Source organism: Protopterus annectens, chromosome 1.part1, assembly GCF_019279795.1.
Source record: "Protopterus annectens isolate FY-2018-M chromosome 1.part1, PAN1.0, whole genome shotgun sequence".
NCBI classification, from domain to species: domain Eukaryota; kingdom Metazoa; phylum Chordata; order Ceratodontiformes; family Protopteridae; genus Protopterus; species Protopterus annectens.
The window spans coordinates 1,135,411,715-1,135,431,428 of record NC_056726.1 but is presented as its reverse complement, the minus strand read 5'-3'; the positions used below and the strand labels follow the sequence as shown (position 1 = coordinate 1,135,431,428).

At 38.9% G+C, this 19,714-nt stretch overlaps 1 protein-coding gene across 1 annotated transcript in view; it reads right to left on the bottom strand.

Annotated features, from left to right (window-relative positions):
• Positions 1-16,390, bottom strand: part of LOC122815721 (deleted in malignant brain tumors 1 protein-like) — a 787,040-nt gene extending 770,650 nt beyond the window's left edge. Inside the window, exon 1 of the mRNA XM_044088475.1 lies at positions 16,338-16,390. The gene's annotated coding sequence lies outside the window, so the exon portion shown is untranslated. The remainder of the gene's footprint in view (positions 1-16,337) is intronic.
• Positions 16,391-19,714: the final 3,324 nt, after the last annotated feature.

Sequence of the window (19,714 nt, the reverse complement as noted above, 5' to 3'; positions counted from 1 at the left end):
CTATTCCTGGCTCCACAAAGTCTGCTCTTCACTTTTTTCCTTAGAACTGCTCTATCTCTCAATTTAAACATCATATTCTCATTCAAAGGCCCTTCACTGGTCCAATTAAGTAATCCTACAAGTTAGCACTATTAAACCATAAGCACTACTTACTCTTATACTCTCTACGATTACCCTGTCCTCTATTGGTCCATCTTAAATTCAGTTTCCTGTTACTCTAGCATGTCCAAAGGTCAGTCAATGGTTTCCTCTCCAGTCCAGCTGGTGAATCTGGGAATTTTGAGGCAATGTTACAACTGTCTCATGTACACGGACAACCCTCTCCTCCTCCAAACAGGTTCAAATATATGTGAGAGATGCAACTATTTAGCCAAACTGGAGGCTGAGCTCTCTCATCTCAAAACTGGTGTAACCAGTCAGGAGGAGAAGGTAACCTCACACAACGCAATTCCAGTATCACATAGTCCCACCACATCAGCGAACCAAACACATAAATACACAAAAACATACTCAGAGGCTCTAAATAAAAATCTACCTAAGCAACAGAGACCTCCAAAGCAGACATCCAAGCAAACGCTACCTCAAAACAAAACACACACAACACATAACCCACAAAGTCAGTGTGCCAAGCAGCCACAGCCCTTAAGGCTGAAAAACACACCTGATACTCTTGTTATAGGTGACTCTATTGTCAGACACTGACATCCCGCTCACCAGGCTAAATAAAGAGAAGGTCACGGTGAGCTGCCTGTCGGGTGCTAGGATCCGACACATAATGCAAGCACTTGGGTCAGTCCAAAGCAAATACAAATATGACTCAGTCATTATACATGCTGGTGTGAATGACCTGAGACGTACCTCCCTGGACTACATGAAAAGAGACATAGAGGAGCTCTCTGATCATGTAGCCCAGGCTGGTATGACCCTGACCTTGAGCAACATCTTACCCTCACCTAGAATGATGCCACAGTACAAAGACAAAATGATCGATTTTAACAATTGGCTAAAATGTTGGTGTCATTCAAAGGGGATCCAGTGTCTGTCAGCCTGGGATGACATGCTTGACAAGCCACGTTGTAGCTAGGATGGCTTGCACCTGTCACCACTGGGCTTTCGGATATTGGCAAAGGCTCTTGCCACCCCCATAGTGCCTTTTTTAGGCAATGCTCAAAAGTCAAACCCACCCCCATAGACAGCACAAGGAACAAGAAACTAAGGATAATGCTGCTAAACGCCAGAAGTCTTAACCTCAAGATGCAAGCTCTCCTCAGTATGGAGAACATCGATATCTGTGCAGTGACAGAAACCTGGTTCAAGGCTCCAGAGATCACCCCAGCACTACCAGGCTATACCTCGTATCATGCTTTTCGGCTCCAAAACCCGGACCGAACCACAAAAGGAAGGGGAGTTTCCATATTTATCAAGGATATCCACACCTCCAGGTTAGTGGCATTGCACGAAGTATCGGAGACCATCCATGTGCAATTAACAGTGGGCAAGAATGCTTTTCAGTATATAGCATCCTACAGACCACCCTCTCAAAGTCATGAATCCCATTCCGCCTTCCTGAAAACATTGGAGAACACGAAGATCACTCCGAACACCATTATATTGGGTGACTTCAACTACCCAAACATTGACTGGGAGCACTACTCAAGCCCCAGCACCTTAGCCCAAAGGTTCCTGGAAATTATAAACTCAAATGCTATGGAACAACTAGTCACCACTCCCACAAGAGGGGACAACATACTAGACCTGATCATTACCAACATGGGGACTCTATGCTCCACACCAGAAGTATATCCCTCATTGGTAAGATCAGACCATAAATTAATTTCACTGGATGTCCACATCCCGACCCCACCCCAGCCCAGAAAACCACAGTGAAAAACTTCTCAAAAGCGAACTTCTCACTTCTCAAAACTGAAGTGGAATCCTTCAAGGCCCCAGGGCCAGTGGAAACTACAGCCCAAACTGCAGAATCCTATATAAATGCATTCTATGGACATCTCCAGGAATGCATGGATCATGCTATCCCAAACAAAACCAAGACCCAATCATCCAAAGGCAGGCGTCCAGTCTGGTGGACCCCTGCCATAAATAAACTGTACAACAGAAGGAGGAAGCTACTACATGGTAGAGCAAAATCCCTAATAGGGAAGGCACCTCTGATCAGTACTAGCAAAAAATTACGATCCCTCATAAAATCCTCCAAGGCCAGCTTCGAGAGAAAAATTGCACAGGACACCAACGACAATCATAAGGCCTTTTTCAGTTATGTTAAAAACCTGGGATGCAACTCCCAGACTTGTTCTGAGTTGATTCTAAACAACAAAAAATGCACTGAACCCACAGACATCGCCAATATCCTGGCAGACAGGTTCAGTGCAAACTTCTCCACCCCCTCCCCCCCAAAAGAGCAAGTATCTATCCCGGCAGAGGGCTGCCTCCCAAACATCTCAGATGCTCAGCTGAAGGCTGCCCTCTCCAAAGCAAAAAACACTGCTTCCATGGGACCAGATGGCATCCCAGGTTGCATCCTACATGAACTACAAGAGGAACTAATCCCGCAAATAAAACAGCTATACAATCTCAGCCTCACTACAGGATATGTGCCCACAGAATGGCGTACAGCAACAGTGGTCCCACTCCACAAAGGTGGAGCTTCTACGGACCCTGGAAACTATTGCCTGACTAGCTTAGTCTGCAAGGCTATGGAGAGGATCATCATGGAGCTCATAAACAAAAACATTGGGGGCCTACAGACACTAGATCCCACCCAGTTCGGCTTTGTCAAGGGCAGATCCTGCCTTTTGAACCTGGTTGACTTCTTTGAAACAGTCACCAAAGCCATAGATGAAGGGAAGGTAGTCCACACAGCCTATCTGGACCTTGCAAAGGCATTTGACACAATACCCCACTCGGGCATCATAGATAAGCTATCCAGCTTAAATATAAACCCCTATGTCACAAGATGGGTCACAAACTGGCTCAAATACAGAACCCACAGAGTGAGAGTTGCTGGAGCCATGTCAGTCTCGAAACCGGTCACAAGTGGCATCCCACAGGGTTCTGTCCTGGGACCACTCTTGTTCGGTATATACTTTTCCGAGGTACAGGCAAACGTGGGAGGACTATGGCTCACCAAGTTTGCAGACGACTGAAAACTCGGTGCCATAATCAACTCTCCAGCTGACACAAACATCTTTCAAAAAGGTCTCACAGAGACAGATAACTGGTGCCAGCACCATGGTTTAAAGCTAAATGCCAAAAAATGTATAGTCATACCCTTTGGCAAAAACAATGTGCCCACAAATTACCACATAGGCGAAAACCCATTAAGTACAGAGAAAGTTATTAGGGACCTGGGGACCCAAGTTGATAGCAATCTCTCCTTTGAAAACCACATTGCCAAAGTGGTTAGAAAGACCTTCTACATAGCCCACCTCATCATGAAGGGTTTCACATCTAGATCAAGAGAGGTAATCATGCCCTTTATTCATCCCTCATCAGGCCCATCATAGAATACAATGCCCCTTTTGGGATGTACCTTACCCGACACCTGCAGCAATTAGAAAGACACCAAAAGTATCTCACCAAGAGGATCAAGGGTCTCAAACAGATGCCATATGCTGCCCGGTTAAAAACTCCAGCTCTACTCAGTTGCATACCGCCTTCTTTGAGGCGATCTATGCCTGACATACAAAGCTATGTCAAATCCAGAATTAATGGACATGCTCCACCTCAGTAAATCTAAATCCCTTAGAGCCACATGCTCGAGGGACTTGAACCTCAGCACAGAAATAAATAGAACTTGCTGGAGGGGCAGGTTCATAACCCAGAGGCTCCCTTCGCTCTGGAATAGAATTCCAGTTCATGTGAGGCAGAGCACCTCACTGAATCTCTTCAAGAAGAATCTCGATAAGTGGATGGGGGATCATAGGTTTGTCCCAGGGATTACTCCCATGTCACTATTAGACAGAGGCACAGTAAACTAAACCTTAAAAAGGGCACAGTATACTCAAATCAAGGGGTGGCGTAAGCCATACAGAATCGGGCTAGGCTTATAATTGCCCCAGGGCAGATAGCCTAGTATGAACCTATGAACCTATGAACCTATGAAAAATAGGTACAAATCTGTACGCTGATTAGCATGCAGTTTGCATGCATAATTATGTAACCCCACCCACTCCGATGTAATTGTGGGATACCAACATTCAAATGCAAATTAGAGAATAGACAACAAAATACAAAAGAGCCACACACATTTGCTTTCAAAACAGACTTTAAGTGCAATAATGCAGTAGCTGGTGTAGCAGAAACAATTTTTTACAAAGTGGCAATATTGTTATTGTTGATGGGAAGTCTGTGGTAGACATCTGAAAAATGTTTGTGTAGTTATTTTTGTTTTCCACAAGAATAATGCTACAGTTCTTTTGTAAATATATAGGAGCGATGAAGCAACAATATTTGAAGTGGGTTAGTTCCTTATTTGTTGTTAGGTGTGCGCATGCACGTGCGCACACACACACACACACACGCACACACACACACACACACACACACACACACACACACACAGCATGCCTTCCCTTGCTTCCTGCTACTTCAGTGGTAGGGTCTTTGGCTGACTGCCTACTCTAATCTGTTATCAACTCACCTGAAGTCACTCATTCCGTTCTTCAAAATTTGTCTATCCCTCACTAATTTCTGATGCCAGGAGAATGAACTTCAGCAAAACTCAAATACATATGATTTCCTTTTAAGTCACAACAATAATTAGTTAAACCTGGAAAAAATCTAAAAGCTAAAAATCAGTTTGGTGATTTGCTTGTTGCCAAGTGTGTGCTAAATAAAACAGTGATTTAAACCATATTAATTTCCCAACAAATATATACATCTGATTTCTTTACTATTATTATGACTCATCTCAACAGCAGCAAAAGTACCAAAGCATAGAGCAGCTCCTGTATGTACAGCCACCACCTTTGTAAGTTTAGCCGATTCATGGTACTAAAGTAGAAGATTTAATTAAAAAAAAAATTAGTAGAAACATACATATTTTAACTAAGGAAGATAGACAGTGTGCAATGCAGGTATACTAGAATGCCAGGCACTACTACTCCTTTATGAATTGCCAACTTTGCCAAATCACTATCTACATGTACCCACACTAACTCTTCATATGATATTTGCACCCTTGCCCCCACCAAAATAAAAACAATATTCAACCAATAAATGCTACTTCAAATTATCTAAAGAACATGTTGGACGTAATTAAGCAAGGATAACAAAACAATGTACTCTTAAGGTGCTACAATACAATAACAATCAAAGTTATTCAAAATATTCAGAAGTATCTTGTTACCAAGTCCAGGTTCCAAGATCCCTTAGTTTTACCATAGCAGGTTGATCCGATAAATTTCCTCCATGGGCCTACACATACTGTCCCAGTCTCTGACTAACCATTGACCAGCATTTTATAATGCCCCCCAAAAAAATTAAGAAAAAAAATAATAAAGTAGTGCAGTATGCTACACATGCTCAAACAACGAATAAAGCTCCTCAGACAGAAAACTCGTTTCAACCCCACAAAATCCAGTCTGTCACGTGCATCTCACAGCTTACTGTAAATTACCAGAAAGGCATGTTTTTGCACAAGCAAGAAACTGCTTTAATTCTGGTACTGATGTCTTATTTCTTTGTTTTTTTTTTCCCAAAAATATCCCTGGTTGTACATCATAAAGTTGTTCTGGTCCTTGTAAAATATGTACCTTTATGGTAAAACACTGAAGATCAAAGTCACTGACTACAGAGTATGTTTCATGGAAAAAAAGCCATAAGTGAATACTTTGCTTGCTTTACGCTACACAGTTCAATTAATCTCGGGTACCAGAATGCTTGCACTCTCAGCCATCTTAAATCCACCACTGAAATAAATGTGCTAAGCTGGCCCAGACACTATGACCTACTTTCTGAGATAATATGTTCTAGTAAGAACCTTGTTTTAATGTGTTTTAAATTAAAAGAGTTAATTTCTTTGTCAGTTGTACAGAGTGTAACAAATCAGATCCAAAAATACACCAGGAACTAACTTTCAAGGTATGCCCGTTCTGAGTACCAATGCTAGTGTCGACAGGACAGTTAGCAAGGTCAGGAACAAAACAAAAACATACCAAGCATAAATGTTAAAAAGCTCCAGAAACATGTCAGTCAAGCATGTCATGGCTCAGAATCAATCATTTTATTATGCTCCTAGGCAGATGAGTGCTCTAACAGTGTTAATCATGTATGTAAAGTACTTTGTTTCATGATATTTACATTTGAAATCATAGTGTAGAGGAGCATCAGGATTAGAAGAAACACTTGTCATTGGTTAAAAATCCAAAAAAATCAACATGTCATTGACCATAGAATTCCTTTTCTTGGACAAGTGGTGAAATGCGACTTCTAATATGGAATGGGACCTGAGGTGTTCTGCAATTGGATGCAAATCATTATTCTCATATGCGATAGGCCATCACACAGCCAATAAGGATACATTATTTGCCTCTTGTAGAGGGAAGTATCATGTAATTTATCACTGGTTGCTGCTTGGAATGGAATGCAGTTGCTGGTGTTACAGAAACAATTGTTTAAAAAGTGGCAATATTGTTATTGTTGATGGGAAGTCTGTGGTAGATATCTGAAAAAAATTGTGTAGTTATTTTTGTTTTCCAAAAGAATAATGCTGCAGTTCTTTTGTAAATAAAAAGGAACAATGAAGCAGCAACACACACACACACACACACACACACACACACACACACACACACACACACACACACACACATAAAACATGCCTTCTCTTGCTTCCTGCTACTTCAGTGGTAGGGCCTCTGGCTGACTGCATACTCTAATCTGTTATCAACTCACCTGAAGTCACTCATTCCTTCCTCCAAAAATTGTCTATCCCTCATTAATTTCTGAGGCCAAGACCATGAACTTCAACTGAACTCAAATACATATGACTTCCTTTGAAGTCACAATAATTAGTCAAACCTGGAGAAAATCTAAAAGCTAAACATCAATTGGGTGATTTGCTCATTGCCAAGTGTGTCCTAAATGAAACAGTGATTTTAAACCATATTAATTTCACAACAAATACATAAATCTGATTTCTTTACTATTATTATGACTCATCTCAACAGCAGCAAAAGTACCACAGCATAGTGCTGTCCTGCATGTACAGCCACCACCTTTGTAAGTTTAGCCCATTCATGGTACTAAAGTAGAAGATTTATCTAAAAAAAAAAACAATTAGTAGAAACATACATATTTTAACTAAGGAAGATAGAATGTGTGCAATGCAGGTATACTAGAATGCCAGGCACTACTACTCCTTTATGAATTGCCAACTTTGCCAAATCACTATCTACATGTATCCACATTAACTCATCATATGATATTTGCACCCTTGCCTCCACCAAAATAAAAACAATATTCAACCAATAAATGCTACTTCAAATTATCTGAAGAACATGTTGGGACATTATTAAGCAAGGATAACAAAACAAGATACTCTTAAGGTGCTACAATACAATAACAATCTAAAAGTTATTCAAAATATTCAGAATTTTCTTGTTACCAAGTCCAGGTTCCAAGATCCCTTAGTTTTACCATAGCAGGTTGGTCTGATAAATTTCCTCCATGGGCCCCCACATACTGTCCCAGTCTCTGACTAAACCTATTTGTCACGCCGTTGACCAGCATTTTATAATGCCAAAAAAAAAAAATTAAGAAAAAAAATAATAAAGTAGTGCACTATGCTATACATGCTCAATAAAGCTCCTAAGACAGTAAACTCATTTCAGCCCAACTTCCCTTGCAAAATCCAGTCTGTCACCTGCATCTGACAGCTTACTCTAAATTACCAGAAAGGCATGTTTTTGCACAAGCAAGAAACTGCTTTAATTATAGTACTGGTTCCTTATTTCTTTATTTGATTTTTTTTTTTCAAAAAAATCCCTGATTCTACATCATAAAGTTGTTCTGGTCCTTGTAAAATATGTATCTTTATGGTAAAACACTGAAGATCAAATGGAAAAAAAGCCATACATGAATACTTTGCTTGTTTTATGCTACACAGTTCAATTAATCCCGGGTACCAGAATGCTTGCACTCTCCGCCATCTTAAATCTACCACTGAAATAAATGTGGCAAGCTGGCCCAGACACTATGACCTAATTTCTGAGATAATGTGCTCTAGTAAGAACCTTGTTTTAATGAGTGTTTTAAATTAAAGAGTTAATTTCTTTGTCAGTTGCATAGAGTGTAACAAATCAGATCCAAAAATACACCAGGAACTAGCTTTCAAGGTGTGCCCGCTCTGAGTACCAGTGCTAGTGCTGACAGAACAGTTAGCAAGGTCAGGAACAAAACTAAAACATGATACCAAGCATAAATATTAAAAAGCTCCATAAACATGTCAGTCAAACAGGTCATGGCTCAGAATCAATAATTTTATTATGCTCCTAGGCAGATGAATGCTCTAACAGTATTAATCCTGTATGTAAAGTACTTTGTTTCACGACATTTGCATTTGAAAAACATAGTGTAGAGGAGCATCAGGATTAGAAGAAACACTTGTCATTGGTTAAAAATCCAAAAAAATCAACATGTCATTGACCATAGAATTCCTTTTCTTGGACCAGTGGGGGAATGGGACTTCTAGTATGGAATGGGACCTGAGGTCTTCTGTAATTGGATGTAAATCATTATTCTCATATGTGATAGTCCTTTATTCCTTTTTTAAAAATGAATTCCTTAAAGTGAAAAGATAAAATCCTTAGAAATGGATAAAAGTCCTTCAAGAGGAGTAAAACACACAAGGTATAATGTAAAGGTGCACCATTCAGGATAAGAGCTTTCAGGATTGCCCTTCCTCAGATCTTGTTTCTGGTAGTGTGATGGTCTTAAAAGTGATTTCAGTCAGTCAAAATGCTAGCATTAGCCAACATCTCCAGTATAAACCAATAGCAGATCATCCAATTGAAATAGCTAGAAAAACACACCTTTCAGTTGTATCCAGTCATTGGCATGTATTAAAATAGAAAACTGAAGCCAGAAAAGAGACTGTTAAGCATGGAAGATCCAAGGCATGTCAGTATACAGATGTCTCTAGCTCCTTTTGCCATCCAATTACTGGTCTGGTTTATTCTCTGAAAGTACGAGCCATTTGTAACAGCAAACATTTAGTATATGTGGCCAACTGTCAGAACTGCAGTGCCTACTATGTAGGCAAGACTGATTGTCACTTTAAGGAAATAATCCTTTGGCATATATAAGATATCGCGAATCAAATTAAAACGAATGCTTTGGCCCAACACGTAAAAACGCATCCTTCATATTCTTTTAAATTTATGGTATTACAACTACTTTCTGAAGATGTAAGGGGAAGGGATGTGAACAATCGAACTGAAGTTGCTGAAATTAATTGGATTATTAATTTGAGAGCTGATTGTGAACCTGGTTTAAATGGTGTGGTACTATTAAAACCTATACTAAGGATGAGAAGTTATAATACACACCAGTGATTGGATACAACTGAAAGGTGTGTTTTCCTAGCTATTTCAATTGGATGATCTAGTATTAGTTTATAATGGAGGTCTTGGCTAATGTTAGCATTCTGATTGACTAAGATCACTTTTAATTGAGAAAATCTCACTACCGGAAACAGGATCTGAGGAAGGGTAATCCCAAAAGTGCTTATCCTGAACGGTGCACCTTTACACTATACCTTGTGCGTTTTACTCCTCTTGAAGGACTTTTATCCATTTTGAAGGATTTTATCTTTTCTCTTCAAGGAATTCCTTTTAAATAAAGGAATTTATGCAGTCTATGCTGTCTATGGTGGTATGTTCGTGACATTACCTCTGCATCAAAATGAAAAATGGAGGGGGGGGGTCACATTAGCTTAAGAAAATAATGGCTCTCTCAGGAGGAGTAGAAGTTATGTATCAGCCTTGGGCCTTGCACAGAGTGTGGTAAATGGCTTTGTCATACTTGCTTTGCTGGTTCAGTACCAGGATGTGAGCTTCATTCTGAGTAGAGTATGCATGTCTTCTCTCTGTTTGTGTGCTTTGCTGCTTAGTGCTCCATTTTCTTCCTAATTGCTATAAACATGCTGCAGGTAAACTGACTAACCCATAACGGTGTGTGTGCGTGTGTGTGTGTGTGTGTGTGTGTGTGTGTGTGTGTGTGTGTGTGTGTGTGTGTGTGTGTGTGTGTGTGTTAAAGTGTGTTAAAGTGTGTGCACATTGCCCAGATTTGCCACTCTGCATTATGAGTTTGCCATGTACTCTTTTACTGAGAAATTCTCTGAAAAAAATAATTGCAACAAAAATATTTGTGATTTGAAGGGGCCACTCAGGAATTCATGGCACCCTACCAGATTGCCCTCAAAACTGGGAAATACCAAGGAATTTGGTATGTTTTAGAGGTGTGTTTCTGATGGCTGTGGTGCTATGGGTTAAGGAGGAAGTTGGGGTTGAGGTGGAAGAAGGGGAGGTTAGGGGAAGAGTAGATCTGGTAAGAGGACAGGGTTTGGATGTATATCACCTGCGAGAAGTAGGGTGAGTATGGTAGTAGAGGGAGTATACATAGGAAGGTGAGGGTGACTGTATTGGGTTTTGAGTTTAGGGAGGAAAGTGAAGTGGATACAATGTTTGTGTCTGTAGAGATGTTGTAAAGTGATATGTGAAAAGTGAGGGTGTTGTTGGGAAGGAGAAATATGTAGGTTGAGGGACTGTGGGAGTGTAAGTGTAAGACTGGGGTATAAGTCAGGGGGTCAATGGTAGGATGTGGATAGTGTGAGGATAGTAAGCAGTGGAATTGCTAGTAGTAAATTAAGCATTATTTTGATAACGAAAAGAGAGAGGACATTCAAGATGATAAAGACAGTATGAGGTATGATTAGGAGTAAAGTAAATAGAAGTGTGGTTGCCAAACGTAGTATGTTCCCAGAGAGATGGGAGGGGATTAGATGGTGGGGTAATTATTGGGAGTGGAAGTGAGAAATGCCAGATTGGATGTAATTGGAAGGAGAGTAGACAGTGGGGAGGGGTGAAGGGGTAGTGGTTGGGAGTGGTTAGCAATAAATGTAGCTGAAAACAGGGCTGGGTGGGAATGGGGGTAGGGTAAGGTAGATGAGTGGAGTGTAGCCCAAGTAAAGCAAGAGTGAATAAAGCAGGGCCAGATTGGCAGGAAAGCAGAGGGAAGAGGAGGAGGAAGGAAAAACAATCAGTAAGGTCAGATGGAGCTAACAGCAGGCAGTTACGTGTACAGCAACTATTCTCTTAGCTGTTATCTTTAGTGCCTAAAATGTTGGTGAGAAAGCAGAAGCAGGAATATATAGAATAATTAAAACCAATATTAGAACATTTTGCTTTTGGGCTAAGCAAAGACCTACAGTAGCACAGTTAAAGCATAGAGCACAGAGTAGAGAGGAAAGGAAGTGAGAGGGAAAAAAACGAGAGCAAGAATGGACTATGTAGACAACTAATGGGTTTGGACAAGTACTATATTACAGTGAACAGAGCAAGAGGGACTAGTTATTGACAGAAAAGGACAGGAGGAAAAAACAAAGAGGGGGTTGCAGTGAATGTGCGCAGCTGAACCAGGCTGTACAGACTTAATAACTCACACCATTACAAAAGGGGCAGAAGTACACATAATAATGTTAAGTTTTGTGTCTTGCTGAGGCATTCACCATCAGTACAATTCACTTTGGTGGTGGGTAGACTTTCCGATTGATGACAGGTATGGAGTGTCTTAAGTAGCAACTGCTATGATGAGGCAGTGGACTAATGCTAAGTCTTGTGTGTTGCTGGGGCTTTCACCGTCAGTACAATTCACTTTTGGGGTGGGTAGACTTCCCGACTGACGATGGGTGTGAAGTGCGTTGGTAGCAACCGCTATGATGAGGCAAGGGACTAATGTTAAGTCTTGCGTGTTGCTGGGGCTTTCGCTGTCAGTACAATTCACTTTATGGGTGAGTAGACTTCCCAATTGATGACAGGTATGGAGAGCTTTAAGTAGCAACTGCTATGATGAGGCAAGAGATCTGGTCAACGTGTGCACATAAGCTGCAGCAAGGGATGGAGTCAAGCAGAAATATAAGTTCTCTGATGGCTAACTTAAAAAGGCAACCATTAATGGTACAGAAGTTAGTCGCAAATAAAAAAAAATAAATAAATAAAATAAAATTATAACAGTAACAGAAAATATTAAGACCCACCCAGTGATGCAAACATGCTTGTACTTCATGAAAAGAATTACTAAAAACCCCAACAACTTCACTGTCTGCAAGTTGGTAATCTGAACTTTGAAAGAACTACCAGGAAAGAAACAAGCATCCTGCCATGTAAACATACCTCTGTATCTGACCGCATATGTAAAAATAACATGAAACCATTTAAAAAAATGATATACGGAAGCTACTTCCCTGCATTTAACAAGTATAAAAATTGCTTTCCTGCAATTAAAAAATATCAAACAACACTACAGACACCACATTAACAACCACACTCCCCTATTTTATTACATCCCTTTACAAGCATACACAAGCCTTCTTATATCAAAAACACTGTAAATGGAGAAAGAAAAACATCAAAAACAGATACCACAGAAAAAACTAATAAAATGGAAGTAAACTTCGACCTTATAATGGATAGTGAAATAGAAGAAATATTTGACAACATACCAGAAGCCATAAGTAAACCGTCAACAAGCAAGGAAGTTCTCCAACTGCAAGAACAGGAAGTACTGTAACATAACAAGTCCCATAGACATGAGAACAATGTGACAACTCATACACTTCAGAAAGGTAAAAAAAAATTAAAATCAATACAACACAGAAACCTCACACAAGGCACACAGAAAAAAACACCTAGAGAGGTAGAAATACTAGAATTAGAAAAAAAGAAGCAAGTACAAAAAAACAAACACACTGGGCTATAAATATATTTCAAAACTGGAAAAACAAAAGAAAACTACAGCAGACATGCACATAATTACACCAGAAAACTTAAACACAATACTTCAAGAATTCTATGCTACAGTACGAAACACGAAAGGAAAAGAATATGTAATAAGTGTATTTGTATCCCTATGTGCAAGACTCAACAGATATATAAACAAACATCATTAAATAGAAAGATTAACATAATTACAGATATACGTCTAACAAATGCAAATAATGTATTTAAATCAGTAATTAAAAATTACAGAAGACAAGGAAAAGATACAGCAGAACATGACCACCCACTAACAATACAAGAAATAACACAACTGAGAAACAGCCAAGTACATTCCCATCAGAAAAGTCTGGTTTGATCTACAACTGCTATTCACAAGACATGGAAATGAAGGACTATTATCATAGGATCGTTGGACCATAGGAAGTTACTAGGCTATTGGGCCAGAGGCCCTTATAAGCCTAGCCAAGAGTTTAGCCAAGTTTACACAAGTCAGCACCTGATACACCAGCTTAGATGTAAACCCATATGTCACAAGATGGGTTGCAAACTGGCTCAAGGACAGAACACACAGGGTTAGTTGCTGGTGCCCCCATGTCCCATAATTGACACTCCATCAGACACAGACATCCTCCAGAGAGTCTCATAGAAATGGATAACTGGTGCCAGCCAAAGTTCCTCATCAAACATATGTCATACCATGCCCGACTGAGAAAAAACAGCTCTCTCAGTCGTGCATACCGTCTAATCTTGACAGTGGATGGGGAGATCGTGGAGTTTACCCGAAAGGGGTGGTGAAGCCCCACACTGGGCTAGGCTTAAATAAAATGCCCTAGGGGCATAGCCTAGTATGAACCTATGAACCTATGAACCTATGAACCTATACCCCTGTCCAGCAGGGACACAGTGGAATCCCAGGGGTGTATTTTCTGTTTCCCATCCAGTCATCCAGATTGTGCTTCAAAAGGGATAATGAGGTACTCTACTTGACATGGGGAAAGAGTCTATTCCACAGCTGAGGTAGAGTCTGGGACACAAATCTGTCCACCCAACAAGTTCTATTGATGTCACAGACCAGGTTGAGGTCACGCATGCTGGTTACTTGAGTGGAGCTTGACTTGTGGATATGCAGCAGTCCCATCAAGGTGGGGTTTGAGATTGCTTTGTATGGCAGACAGGGGTCACCTCTGAGGAGTCTGTATGAAACTGAGTAGAGGGACAGGGCTTTTAGCCTATCTGTTTAGGGTAGTTGTTTGAGGCCCTGGATTCTCATGGTGAGAAGCCTCTGTGGTCTGTCCAGCTGCTGCATGTGCTTTGCGAGGTACATGCCAAAGAGGGCATTGTACTCAATAATTGGCCTTATAAGAGAAGAATACAGAGATGTTATGACTTCTTTGGCCCTGGATAAGATACCTTTACTTACAAGTTATGAGGTGGGCCATGTAGAAAGCATTCCATACAATAGAAGTGACATATCTCACACAAGACAGTTTTACAATAAAAAAAGATAAAGATGGCACAGAATATGTAACAAAAAATGTTAATCAATGTTAAACAAAACACACAGAACATTATGACATTGAAAAACATTTACTAAGAGGATTCACATTTGAAAACCTCACAGACTCCTTATGTCCTGTAAAATGCTTCAAAAAATGCCACCTAATACAAAAGCACTGTTTCTCCACCCAAAAAAACTTCCACAACATTTACTGAACAAAATGGAAACATGGTACTCAACAAAACCTATGGGAAGAAATTATCTTTCAAAAATGTTAACAGAAATTTGCAAACTAGCAAACCTATCAACAAGGTATACAAACCACTCCTTAAGAGAAACAGCAGTAACCTTACTCTCACAATCAGGAATGGAAGCATGACAAATAGTGGCTGTTACAGGACATAAAAGTGAAACATCACTACACTCCTATTACCAACCATCACTAGATGAATTCAAAACATGGGGAAAATAATCTCTGAAACACAGCAAGAAACACCAAAAAAAAAATCCAATAAATGAAGATAATATCAGGAATACAACAGACAACGGACCAAGAAAAAAATGAAACTCCATAACACAGACGCTCCATACTTTGAAAATGAATCAGAAGAATCACAAGACAAACAAAAAATAATAAACTACGGAACAATAAACATCTACAACATACAAACCTAACAAAATTAATAAGTAAATGTATGCTTATATATAATTTAAACCATATCTATGTGTATATTATATATATATATATATATATATATATATATATATATATATATATATATATATATATATAAAAATAATTATAAACACAATCTCTCATTACAGGTATTGCACTAACAAGAACTTAAGCCAACATCTGAACATAGACAACAATCAAGTCAGAAGCAATTTAGAAATATAAAAGGAACTACAACAGCACGACATACCGAAAGCTTTAAAAGCTATATTTTCTTATATAATTATCTCCTTTTGAAAAATTAATAATAACTTGTATTTAAATTGAAACACAAAATAAACAATAAACATGAAGTAAGAGTCTGGGACTATTTTATCTCACAAAAAGTGAAAGAATACAATATAAAGCAAACAAAAACCTAAATAACAACAGCATAAACATAACGCAACACAAAACTAACACCATTGTATAATATCAATAACCCACAGCTAGGTGTCCAAACCATGCCAACTTTGGGTAAATCCAGCATTACCCACACCCAGCCATGGGTATTCTTCTATTAAGCAATGTATTTACTTCCTTTCTTTTCTGTTAAGAGTATTGTGAAAATCAAGATTGCCAGTATTTTGCTTTTGAAAGTAATAAGTCAAGTTGTTGTGTTTTTTTACTTTTCTGCACATGTTCTGAATATAGTATGACTAAAATTTTCTCAGCATTTCTCATTCATTTTAAAATAAATTTTTATCATACTAATTATAACTGTGAATCTGATTTCCACTTCACACACTTACTAGAGATTCAGATTCCACAAATGTCTCTTCAAAACTGGACTTAAAATTAAATGCTTGTAATTTTTCTATTTATTTGGGATATTCTTCACTTCTAAATCTAATGATTTAAGCCAGAAAGGATATTAGAAGCAACAACATTTTGTATCACAATATCTATTTTTCTACTTTTTGCAATAATGTTTCATTTTGTGTTTTTCTCTCTCTCTTTCTCTTTTTAGTTCTACTGATATCTGTAAATCATGGAAAGTTTGATGCGAAAGTTCTCTTAGACATGTTCCCAGTGAATGCATCAGTCAAACATCAGAAGCAAATAATTGTTTTCATAAGAGAAATAAATGCCTTGCGTTTCTTACCTGTGCTTCTTTGCTTCATGGAAGACGGTATCTAGTGACAGTGTGCACTAGAGGGAAGTAAGAGAAATAAAATACTGATGTTGACTAGCAAGTTTTTCAGTGTCAAGGAAGAACAGCTGTTAACGCCTACTTTTTCACTTTTGATTATGTTGACTGATGACATTTAACTTACAATTACAATGTTTTATATAAGGACAAAGGCTGCATTTGTCAAGAGGTGTATTTTTAATACTAGTCTGTGCAATACTATGGATACTGTATTGTGTATTAGAACATGATACCACAGCACAGGGTATATACTTTTACCAGAATCTAGCCTGTTCCACTTTTTTGTGAACTATATTCTAAGTAAAATTTATAGCAAATACTTGTGCAGACCAACTATAAAATATTTGCATCTACAAGGTATTAGAACTAAAATCAGGTAGTATTAATTTGTTTTAAAGTCCCACTGGAGGGTTCTTACTATTTATTTGATTATATAGTCAAAAGCAAACAGTATTTGATTATTGAGTCAAAAGCAAACAGTATGATTAACTATCTCATGCAAATTATCATTTTATTATCTTGGATTTTGATATGAGATAATGATTAATATATTCTGTTGTGTAATTGTTTATATAATTTTGTTGACTGTTAGCTTCCTGAATTAGTTTGAGTAGGTAACTGGTGTATTTTCAGGAAGACCTGACGTGGTATTTATACATACAGTGCAAATCTTACCTCGACACTGCAAAAATCTGAAGTATTATATAATAAGGAATGTGTAACAGAAGCAATAAAGAAAGAAAACTATTAGTTATAGCAAAAAGGTTGAGATGGTTTTATACTAAGAAGATGTTTTTTCTCTGATGAAATTATAAAACAAAAAAGTCAGAGATGCAGTGTTATGTATTTTTGTCATGTATTTTCATATTTTTGTAGAACATTGCAGTTTAGTCTGTTCATATGCTATATAGTGTGTTAAATCACAGTATATAGGACATTTTAATGTGCAGTATAGCTTTGTGGGTTCACAAGAAAGTACTAGGCAATCATTCTACGGACCATTACAAGTCTTGCCAAGGAACTGTATTCAAAATGTTCCAACAAGCCTCCATTGCTTCACTGGAAAACTGCAGACCTGGTCCTAGGAATCTAACAATGTTCTTGTAGTGGGCTGAATCAGTAGGAACCCACATAGAAAAGATCCCTGTAATCTTCTGATCCTAATGTCTAGCCTGTTGTTGCCTTCAGAGCAGTCTAGTACTGAAATGAGCCAGTATTTTGGTATTAACAGCTTGTAAGGCTCTGCTCCTGCAGAAGCTAACCAATCAAAATCCAGCTAACACTCCTGTAGATGCTATCAAATGAAACACAAGTACTCCCAATTCTTTATTGGAACCCATATTCAGGTAGCTATCACAAAGAAACTTCTGCTATAATCAGAAGCTGGAACACTGTAGACCTGTCCAAACAAAGCAGCCAATGAACTCCTTGTAGTACATAGATTTAGATTAGATTAGTAATAAGCTAACTGCCCTTGCGAGCCATTTTAAGCCAAGCCAATTATCCCTTGTGAGACTCAAACCCTGCACCATGTGTTTGTAAGGCAAACACCTTAACCATTTGGCCACCCTCCCAACATTGAATCAGTAAGAACTTAGATGAAAAGGGGCACTGTAGTCTTCTCCTTCTCTGTGGTCTTCTGCTGCCTTCAGATTTTCTGATGGTTATATGTTCATAGGTATACACTAGGGTAATGATCATCAGAGCTTTTATAAGTCTAACCATGCAACCCACCCCAATTGTGTCACTGTATATCATGGGCATTTATTGTAAGGGGTATGTTATTTAGGAAGTTTCTAAAGGTTATGTGGGGGTATATTAGTTTGGGCTTAGTTATTGTCTGCCTCTATCTGTCATAGACATGGAGGACAGATTTGGGATGAATTTCCAATTTCCCATCCATTGGTCAAGGTTACTCTTAAACAGGGTTAGGAATGGACACAGCTTCACATGGATGGGGAACCTGTTCCAGAGAATGGGGATCCTCTGAGATACAAATCTGTCTTGCCAACATGTCTTATTTATGTCGCATGCAAAATTGTTTTGTTCATATTGTTGATGTGCAAAAGGTTTGTCAGAGCTGGATCTGAGGATACCTTGTATGCCAGGCATAGAACTCCTCTCAGTAAGCTGTAGGAGGCTGAGTACAGACAGAGAGTTTAAGGTGATCCTTATAGGATGGTGTGTTCATACCCTGGATTCTCCTGGTAAGGAACCTTTGTGAAAATTCCAGCTAACACTGAAGAGTTTTATAAATTAAAAAATAAAAGTCTACCCACTGTTTCTGATAATAGCAACATGATCTTTAAGATTCACATGAACTACTACAAAATCAGGCATATAGGAACTTGGTTTACCATCTCATCTGAAAGACGCACTTTAGCAATGCAGTATCCCATGTAATGCCGCATTACCAAATCAATAATTAAAAGTAAAGTGAAAACTGATATAAGGCTAGAACCCATGACTTTCCAGTCTTCAAAGGCAACTGTATCTGTTGACCACTAACATGTTGTCCAAATTACTGTACATCTTGCAAGGAGATGTTCTGTTAAATAGATCTCAGTATATTTGCTTCTTAGCGGTAATTTGCTTCTTTAGCGGTAATTTGTCTTCACATTATATTTGCTTCTTACTGAATGGTGACAACTTGTAACAGATTTGCATTGCAATTCGACATTAAAGAAGAGACCAGATTAACTCAAAGGTTTGCTCTTTGTTTCATGCCCACTTTAAGGCATATGCATCAGGCAATATCAGTGAGAATAAAAAAAATCTAGATATGACTTATGCACAGCTATCAGAGCAGCAAAGGACAATTACAGTTGTAGTCTGGGAGGCTATTATTCAACTGCTGATACATGGCATATATGGCAAGGTCTGGAAAACATCATAGCCTACAGAGACAAAGGCAGAGGGATGACTACTGACAGCCAGTTTTCACTGGATGATTTAAATTAATTTTATGCCTGGTTTGATGTCCAAACCACCTAGTCAAAGGGTGCCACCACAAGAGAAAGGTAGAGAGGCAGCACCACCACTTTTCACAATATCACCAGGAAGTGTGGTAAAATCCTTGAGGAGGATACATTTCCAGAAGGCAGCCAGTCCACTTAATACGCTGAAAGGACACTCAAACCCTGTGCCTAAATGCTTGCTGATGTTCTGCCTGGTATAGTCAATTTCTTGCTTGCATGAGTTAAAATTCCTACTTGTTATAAGGCAACCACTATTATTTGACTGCCGAAAAAGGGCCAAGTCAACTGCCTGAGTGACTACTGCCCAGTTGCATTGACTCCCATAGTGATGAAATGCTTTGGAAGAATCAT